We start from the raw sequence: 11,469 nt of genomic DNA, 5'->3' as shown, positions 1-11,469 counted from the left end.
AAAAATATTATGCTAATGTAAAACCGTCCCGATAAATCATTTCAAACCGTTTCAAATCGTTTCATCGTGTGTATTCGGTCGATGTACTACTTATATTATATAGTATACAATATTATGTATAGCCGGCCGCTGTAAAATAAAGGAAAAATATTGTAAGTATATAATAATACAATATATATTGTGGTCCGAATGACGAACAATAATGGTTATTATCACGAGACTGCGCTCGGGTAGATATATTATATTATATTTAAGTGTGTGTGTGTGTGTGGTGTGTGTGTGTGTGAAAGAGGTATTATATATTTTACTTATATATAGGTTAGGTAGGTAGGTGTACGGCCGAAATCGGTTTATCTCTCAGCGCCGTCGCCAAACCGGGGAGCGTTTACGCGTTTCGACACCACAATGAACCAATATTTAATAATAATATGTAGCAGGAACACGGGAAAGCCGGCTGTGCACCACAGTGTTGGCGCGTAAAATTTGCGCCGTTTGCGCCTATTTCCGCCAACGTTATTGTTGTTCACGACACCGTAAACATCGGTGTTGCGCAAGTTACCAGTCGTATCGCGCATTGTTATACCTATACGTATAGGTAGGTTCCTACCTAGACGGTTGTTTTATTTAATTTTTTTTTTCGGCGCCAAATCACTGTTGCACCAGTGCACTTGCCGTTTGTTTCTCACCCGCGCGTCCCGTTAACCGTAAAATTAATTCTATTAAAAAAATATATATTAGTTATATAATAAAGACCACACGCAGTTCATAAGTTCATACATACCTATATATAAATGTATCAAAACCCCTAGTTTCGTAAATTACCCGACAACGACCCGAAATCAACGTTTCAACAGAAAAGGTAAACTCATGTTTTCGCGTTTTTTCTTCTTCTATTAAAGTATATTATAGCCACCTACTTTGCCAAAACGACTAACTTCGTAAGCACTCTTGCTATGCCTCACCACCGCCACCGACCTACTTATGTGTGTATATAATGTGTGTTATATACTTATATATATATATATATAGTCTCGATTATTTTATACGCGCCGGTGTTCCCTTTCCGGGCACTAAGCACTAAGATAATGCGGCGAGGAATTTTAAGTGCTTAAGTGAGAAGTTAGCTGCGGCTTTTCGCGTTTTGGATCGAACTTTTTCGGTCCTTTGGGGACTCGTCCCTTGTTTTAAACACATCGATTTTCCGCCATCTACTCTTTTTTTTCTTATTATTTCTCCTCCCCCGTGCCGACCCCCCTACAACCGTGCGTCGCCGGTATATGCACGGAACCGGATCTGAGTGCTAAAGCGGAAGACCTTTTTACGCTCAGAGGCTGACCCGCCGTCATCCAATTATTCGGACAACGACGCGCGTATACCGTAAGTGGATTCCGAGACGGGCTTTTAGAGGACACATATAATGGTAATGGCGGACCCGTTTACAAAAGAGAGTTTTGACTTGCCAAGACTAACGCAAAGGGCCGAGTGTTTCAAATATTAAATTTGGTTGAGTTCCAAAATGTATACACCATGATGGGTGGTGGTGACCTTTTATATGTATTTTTGTATTTTTCTCGTTTCTTTATTAAATTACTACCATCCCTTTCCAGTAAGTGACATCGATTTACTCCGAGAAAAATCTTCATTTAACGGGATTCACACTGTGCGAAAATAATAATAAGTATATTACTATTTAAACACAGGTATTCATTTTTCATCAAATTATTATTATTATTTTTATAATAATGTATTCATTTAATGAACATTTTTAGTTACTTGAATAAAGTGCTATATTAAACCCATAGTATGTACATAATATAAAATTATGTTTTTTTAATTTAGCAAAAAATATAAGACTTTCCTTGATGTAAAATAAAATTTGATTTTAAAAATGATCCTAAGGCTAAAAATATTTACATGATTTGTGATAAGGTGTGTATTTTATACTTTTATAAATAATAATTACAGTTTTTAATTAAATATGTAATTTGGAGCCATAAAATGTTGCGATGTAAATTATTATTTATTTAAAACTTCATGGTTCAAAATAATTTAAAATAACTTCATAAAAATTGTTTATAAAATATGTAAATAATATGTTTATAGTTAGTTGTTCAATAATAATAAACATAACTATAAACATTTATATTTCTGAGTTTTTAAATTATATTAAATTGCGAAGCATTTATCATTATTATTTTTTTTTATAATTATGCTTAAATTTATAAATATTTTTAATTTTCAAAATATGTTTTTAACATTATTAAATGTTAGATTAGGTTTATGAAAGTTTGGAAAATTCCATATTTTATGAAATAATTAATGAAAAATATTTCAAATGACTATAGACTATTGGTATTAAATTTATTAACAAAAATGAATAAAGTTATGCAATTTTAAAGTATTAAATAAAATAAAATATGAATTGTAGGTGTGTATAGTTTTTTTTTTACTTCCTGATTACGTTGAAAATAATAAAATCGGGTTTACATATATATTAATATAATAAATTAAAAACAATAACAAATGTAATTAATTGGCATTGAACTTTTTTAACTTAATCACTTTGTCAAAAATAATAATGTCGAGTATTTGAAAATTGAAACACAATATAATATTATACAATATGTATATAGACTATAGGAGGATATACACTTGTACGGTTTAATTAATTATCTTTGTCAAATAGTATCGAGCTAAGTTATAAATCGAAATAAGACTTCCATAATATTATAACGATGATGAAAATTAATGTAATTTCGACGTGCGTCATATGAATGCAGTCATTTGGACGAACGACAATAATATTAGGCACATGCGACATTTTGACTTATTGCAATTTTGACGCCACTACATTTAGCTCTAGGTTATTTCAACGCACTGTGTATATACAGATACATACGATACTTTGCAGTATCGGTCATACTAGTCATCACTTTTTATTCAAAATAAAAAAAATAACCTGGTATATCTACTATCTATATGTTATGGTTATAAGTTGTAAGTAACTTCACAACTGACCAAGTGCTTCAAGGTATCACGCAAAATTTAAAATTTCATAAATAGTTTAAAATAATCTGTATATAAATATGATAAAATGATATTTTATATTATACATTATGCACTTCGTAAAATTGTATTTATTTATATAGTAATGTAGAAGTTTGGTCTCAAAACAGTTTTTACAACTATACAAATAAAATAAAAATACTTAACAACACAAAATACTTATCTTAATGTTAAATAGAAATCGTTTGCGATATTAAATCAGTGATTTTAATTCGGTTAAATTTTCATGAAAATAATCAAAATTATTGATTTGGTTTTATGAAATTTACATTCTAATGATCGGTATGAAAACAGTAATTTTAACAGTAAGTTATGTATAAAAGTTTATAACTTACAAGAATTAGTTAGTTAGGTACCACATAATAATTATTATGAATAAATATAAGTTAATCGTATACTATTATAAATAATTTGTTATAAACAATGAGTTTAAACAATAAACGTTGTACTGTATTTCAGTACATAGTACAATTTATGCATTTTATGCAGATTATATTATACTATAGATTTAATAGTTAGAAAATAATAATATGGCTCTTGTACGAGCGTATAATATATAGTATACATACAATCATAATAATTATTATGGGTTGTCATGTACAACGTTCAACTGCATGTACATTATTAGTATATGTTATTTCTGAATTTTCATCATCGTATGACGAAGTGAGGTCTCATATACGGTAATTCCAGTCTTTAATATAAATTTTAATCCCATGTACTACATTTACTGTATTTAATCGACGAAATACTATGTTTTTATTACGTTTCTTTTTACGTGTTTTAAATATTTAAATGTTATTTTTTTACCATAAATGATTATATTTACGTGCATACCTGTACTGTGTCTTCAGCATGTGTTACAAGTTACAACCTATTTATTAACTTAACTTCAGGAAATACAAGCAATGAACTTATGAATGAATAAATGAATGATATAAACAGTACAGCATGAACGTATTATAATACATCCATATAGATATAGGACAACTATTGCTTGGATTTAAATGACATATAAGAACTATAAAATAATACACCAATAAGAAACGACTATTTAAAATTAAAATAAGCACACATTTTCAACGGAATAATACTGTTAGGTTAGTTAAATTACCAACATTTTGGTTATAGGCACGTAATTACGCATAGGAAATTAGAAAACGACGGTTTATCTTTTGAATTTTTAACGCTTCTTTAGCTTAAATTGACTTACAATAATACAAAAATGAAGCGTTGTATATAAACAATACACTGAAAATGTCGAGTATAGGTATACCACCCCAGTTTGCCAGTGTATCTCTAATTAACTAATTAACTATTTTGTTAAAAATAATAAGACACCACATCTCATAAATCACTGAAAATAAATAAAGGCGTTATTGTATTCGAGTATAGAATGTTTATTAGACATTTTGCAAGGATGATGAAAAATATCCAAAAACTACCTATTATAAAGCAAATATTGAGTATTAAGCGAACAATATTATTTCTCAATGTAATATTTTGAATTTCCTAATCTATACTAGTAGCTCATGCAGTGTTACTGATAATGCTTAACACGTACTCTAAAAAGGAAGAGAAGAATTGAAAAATCTAAAATAAAAATAGTAAATTTGAAGTATCTTATATGAGACGAATGATGTGTATTTGGAAATCATTATCCCTTATAGATCACTAAAAAATAAAGGTGTAGTATGCGTACTATGTCTCGAATGACGTAGTTTAAAATAATTTGTATAAAGCAACACGAGTTAGCTGATATAAAAGCAAAATTATGCGAGGCGTGAAGATGCTATAAGGAGTAAGGACTCAACGGCTAAAATAGTACATCGGAAAACGCCGTGCTGTAGACTTCCTTATATCAGATAATATAATACCATGGCGTCGCAATAACAATAACAAAATAATACAACATAAAATATAATAACTCCATGACATTGTGTAAAAGCGTTAAACGCGTGTTATACGTACCTATCTAGGTATAATACGACGAAACCGCACGTTTTATCTGGCCGTTGTAATCAAAAGATAAATACATCTCGGCGGGATCGTATAAATGTACAACTCGCTACCGGTTCCACGCCGCCCTAATAATCGTTCACGACAACAACAATTGACGCCGGATCAATTATAGTTTTACGGTCGGCCGGGCAGCGTCGGCGTCCGTCCATCGGCCAACAGCGTATATAATACATAGATAGAGATAAGTACCTACTTGTATGGGTTATATATTATATTATTATTATGTACAAGGGCCGCCGCCGCCGCCGCCGGTACGTCGATAATAATGAATAGCTGCGAACGGGGACGGACCGAGAAAGAGTAAAAATAATAACAACAATATAATAATAATGTACCAGCGCGCGCGTGTTGTAGCCCGTTTTCGTAGATGATTTGGCACGCATGCACAAAACGCGGCCGACGGACGACAATATTATATTGTCTTTTGTGTCGGTCGTTCAGAGTTTTTAACCCGATTGTAAGTACCTACCTACCAATACTCGCATAATATTATATATGCCTACCGGTTTTTTCTTCTTTTCCCTCGTCGTCATCACACACACACACTTGGGCGTTGTACAAGTATTAAAGTCTTTACACACACGCACAAAATATTATATTATTCTTCTCGACGTGGCTCTATTCTGTTTCTTTTTTTTTTTTTTGGTGCGATAAACACAATAATAATACTAATATATCTATACACACGCGCGAGCGCCCGATCGTTGAATGCTAATCTCCACCGCGACGCTGCAGCCACCAAACATATAATATGCTATATACAGGCATACTTAATATAATGTACACGACGAATACATACATATATGATCCTATTCAATAAATCGGTTTGGGGACGGTCTATAGAATAATACGTATAGGTATTATAGGTGCAGTGCATCTAGCGGAGACACAATGGTACGAGAGGTGAAGAAATCGACGCCGCCCGAAGCTGCAGTGTCCATTCGACACCGCGAGTTCGGGGAAATAACGACCTTTGTTCGGAACGCATAACGCCCGCTTCGGCGGCACAGCCTTTTCGCCACGACGAGACGTGTACAACTACAACAGTCCATCGTCGTTTATAAAAATATATATAATATTATTGTTATTATCGTCGTAGAGATACGTATCTGCGCCGACGTTCGTCGTTGTCGTTGTCGTTATTATTATTATTATTTATTTATTTTTTTTTTTATATTTTTCGTCCATTATATTATTTTCGTGTTATTGTTATCTGCAGCGTCGTGACGGATTTCTACGAAGACGCGTACGATAATTAGTCGCAGCGCCGTACACACTATATATAATATATCGTCGTTATAGGGGATGAGAGTGACCCGCGGGGTGTAGATATAATATTATGTGTACCTCTCGGGGTACGACGAATAATCCCGAGATTAAGATGAGTTATTATCGAGTGCCGCGCTAATATTATTATTATATATGTAAGTGTACAATGTAGTTTTGTGAGAACAACCGGCAAAAATGTCACGGGGTAGACGAAATCCGATAGCCTATAACATAATATACATATTACTTATTATTATTATCGTATGCTTTAGGTAGTAGGTATGTCAGTGTAGCAAATGGATATATCGAATTTTATGGAAACCTGTTACAACGCCTGGCTGTTACCGTAGTAGACCACTTTAACCAGTGCCGGTTAAAAACGACGATTTCGAGCGATAGAGAGTTCTAACACATATTATTATAAATACACAATAATATCCCATGTGCCAGTATTTATAATTATTATTATATTCTTTACGTGAATCTCATACCATGCTACTATTATACTGCAACTGTACTGACATTTAATTTATTTAACTTTGATAAATATCTAATAATAAATGTGTGCGATGGCAATTCGCGTTTTTAAGGTTTTATTCATAATACAGTGAAATTTTTTAAATAGCGGACATCATATATAAAGGGGAGTCAAAACGTGTCCGCTATTAAGGATTATCAGTTGATAAGAGGTTTTGCCTCACCATTCTATTGCACCAGGTTATTAAATTCAATAGAATACACGGAAGTTTAAAATGTTTGAACATTTTTTTTTTTTTTTAGTTTTCTATCCGAAGACGTTATTGTAAAAGTAAAAGTTTTTTATAGCATTATAAGTACTCCTACAATTAACTCCTATAAATTATGTAAAAACGAAAAGAAAAGTCGGGCAATTAATATGTATTGTATAAATATTTTCAATTGTCTATTATCTACATAAAATGACATTATAATATATTATGAAATATAAATTTTCTATAGATTGAAAAATATTGGTGTTATTAATCAAATTCATTTCAAACCAACAACATTGTTTTAATGTTGTTCATTTATTTAACTATAATATATTAAGCAGCTGATTATAGTTTTAAAAATGTTTTTCTTAATAATACTCCAACAACTTGAGTCATTAGCTGTTACTCTTTGTACAATGAAAAATGTATACATTTATTTATAACTATAAGTAAAATAAAAAAACCAAATCATTTATGGATACTGAAATTAAATTTAAATTGAATTCACATTAAAATGCATGCCCTTCGAGTGTTGTGTCAGTAATTAAACAATATTAAATATATTTTGTTATTATTATTTATGAAATTAATTAAAAACATTAACATTAATTGTTTCAAATTGTACAAAAATATTTAAAAGTACACTGCTATTATTGTAATAATATTTAATACGTTACACACCTAATTATCACAGAGCAACAACAATTTTGAAATCGTTATTTTAATAATAGAGTCTTGTATTGGTGTTTGCATATCATAATATAATTCATGCGTAAGTAAATGTATATTATATGATACTTTTAAGTTTTAAGTACCTACCTACCTACGCCCGCAGTGGAAATCGATTGTATAACGGAATCGAAGCTATAGTTGTTTGTTTTGTTGTAATCAATGATTATTTATTGATTTTTCTATATTAAAGATATTCTGTTACGTTTTAATATAAAAAGTAAGAACATACAATTAACGAGTACAATAAGAATTTAACCGTTTAGTTTTTTCGGCATCGTTGGTGCGTCATTTTTTCACTTTCACCACAGGCGTGTGTAAAAGGTCGTGCGTACCTATATAGGTACAGAAAATATTGATGTTTTGAACGATTGCGCATTAGTATCGCGTATACGTGGGCCGGAAAAGCGCCTGCAGCAACGATTGTTCGGCATTTATACATTTGTGTAATTGCATGTATGTACCAAATTGCCACGCGCGAGTACAACTGTTATATTATTGTGTATACATACATGTGTGTTCGCGGATGATGAAGCCCGCGCAGTGTCCGCCGCCGCCGAACCATTATCATCATTACAACCCCTCCGCGAGCACGCGGTAACCATTATAACCACCATAACCATTACCAACCGGGTTACAATCATCGTCATCATCATCATCATCATCGCCGTGCGTAGTCGACGAGAAAAAGCTTTTAATAGCTTTGATTGAGTGCCACCCTGAATGCCCTTCTCGTCACTGCTCACCACCCCGAGATTGGTTTATTAATACTGTACACAAGCTGTTCGAATTTCCTGCAGGGGATGTTTTGCACGGCCGCCCTTCACCCCCGTCCGATGCTTTCGCCCACGCGACATTTGTTCCGCCCCATCGGCTAATATTAATTCTGATGCACGAATTCCGTCGGGGATAACTGCCGCCTAACATTAAGCCGGTAACATCATAATCGCGCTTTTTAACGAGGGCTGTTTTTGTTTTGGTATTATTATTATTATTATTATTGTTGATTTTTTTAAATCTTTTCAATGAGGGTTATTTATATCCACTCAATTGGAAATGGTTGGAATATATTTTTTTTATATTTCTGACCTAGTAAAATAATTATGTTATGGTCGTTATACGTGTATATTGTAAGATTTGTATATATATAATATATTATGGCAGTTGGTTTTTTATACTCTTTAGATCGCGGCAGTAAAGTTATCAAACATATTTTTTCTTATTTTGATAATTACGTCATAAATATTTAATACAATTCTTAGAAATTGTATCATTATTATTTATTAATTAGAGTCTGGGCAATTAACCAACAAATAATATTATAAAGTATATACCAAAAAAGTACTATAGACTATAGCTAAATTAAAAATTGTTTTACTTATTAAAGTTGACATTTTTGTTTTATATTTATTTAATTTATTTATTTACAATATTAATGCTTCTCTTTTTGTATAATTGCACCGTTTTCGCTTTCATATCAATACCATCCGATACTTTAATAAAAATAAAATAAATGAGTAAATAAAGACTGTATAGTTATAAAAAGTAAGTAGGTATAGGTACCTACTATAATATAAGAAGCACAAAGATAAACGGCAAACAGAACGCAAAATGTTTTGATGGAATACAGGTATTTTAAATTTTAAATGACACTAGATTCTAAGAGTAGTGACAGCCAAGAGAGAGATGAATTTATTAACTTTAAAATTATATGTATTTTTTAATTTAGAAGATAGTTTCTTGTAGCAAATTAGATCAAATTAAATCAAAAGTAAAAATTCTTTATAATTTTCTTAATTATCCAGAAAAACGAGATTACTAAATTTACATAAAAAGCAAAAATTATCCAGTTTCAATCAATTATTGTAATCTAAAGACCAATTACCACGGATAATTAAATTTTCTCCAAATATATCATTTATATATTTAAATAATCATTATTTTTTATATGTATATAATTTATAAATACTTTCAGTTTGTTTATAGATATTTTAAATTGTAAACATAATAACATTTTATAATTATAATATATGTTGATTAAAATGTAAGACAAAATGATTGAAAATCTAATATAATTTTCCAAATGTTATACTTATACAAGTTCAAAAATATCGAAAATATATGCAATAGACAAATTTTTATTTTATTTTTTGAAGTATTTTAAGTTATAATTTTTGGTTCATCAGAATCAATATTTATTTTTATTTTATTTAACATTTTTAATACTAAGACTTGAACATAAGGTTTCGTGCATGGTTTTAATTTTAATTTTAACGAGTTAAATTTTTTACCATGACTTATACTTATGTCTTTTACCATTATTAATTATAATAATTGCACATAATGGTATATTTTGAAAATACTATACAGGTTTACCTATATAAATGAAACATATTATTGAATTAAAATGTAATCTATTTATTAGTAGGTATAAATTGAATTCTCTGTTATTTTGTTAACAATGTTTTTTCCTCGTAAAATAGTTAAAGAAATATACTAACTCTTAAATATGCTATTATAAGTAAATATAAACCCCTTAAAATTTTCAATGCTGAGTAAATTGTAAATTTGGATTTGATTAATCCAAAATAAGATTTTTGTTTGAGCCCACTATATTTTTAATAATAATTAAACGTGCAGTATGATCCTACGAGTATAAATCCACTTAACAAATTACACATAATATAGCAGTATATTATTTAATATTTATGATTAACATTTTATTTTTTAGTAATACTACTAAATATTTTCAAATTACACGCGTTATTTATAAAGTATAAAATGCTAAATATTGAGATTCTAGTACCTATAATACTATAAATAAGTATTTATACAGTCGTGCATAATATAAAGTATGATATAAACGATTGATTAAAAAATAAAAATCATGTCTATATTATACTACCTATTATTTGAAAAACGCTCATAATAATTTATAATGCATATATTATAGTTTGAAATTGATAAACATGAATATTATAATTTTCTTAATTAACCCTATGAAAATGTTTTCCAGTTTTTTTACACTCCATTACACAATTATCAGTTAAACAAATCTGTAAATTAATTAATTACAATATTTTCCCCTCAAAGAAATAATGCACATTACTCGTATATATGTATAATATACTATGTACAGGTATGTTATACACACCACTATAATATTATTACATTATTGGAGCATTTTTCACGTTTATAAAATGATAAATTGTTGAAAACAATATTTTTTATTGTAAAAAATGAAATTAACTATACATCAGGTACAATAGGTACATTAAAATTTTAAACAAATGTATACTATCGTCATTACAATACACTCCTATATACGTATTAGATAATTATGTGAATTGTTAATCTTATAGGTATATATTTAATCCATTATACATGCTGTTATCTATTGTATCGCGGTATACCTATCTACCAATGTGCTTGGGCGGAGGAGAAAGTAAACAAGAATATAGGTAATATACATTGTATCAGTAATCACTGATTACACAAACATTTACTACAGCAGTTCAGGTATAACATGTTTAATGTGTATATAATAATAAATATATATATATATATATATAGGACATAGGTATATGTATGTTATATTATACCCTTATAATAAGCACTGTAGCAGATTAACCAATTCGAAGTAGGCGGCGGC

Source organism: Aphis gossypii, chromosome 2, assembly GCF_020184175.1.
Source record: "Aphis gossypii isolate Hap1 chromosome 2, ASM2018417v2, whole genome shotgun sequence".
Lineage (NCBI taxonomy): Eukaryota > Metazoa > Arthropoda > Insecta > Hemiptera > Aphididae > Aphis > Aphis gossypii.
Note: the sequence above shows the minus strand (reverse complement) of the source record.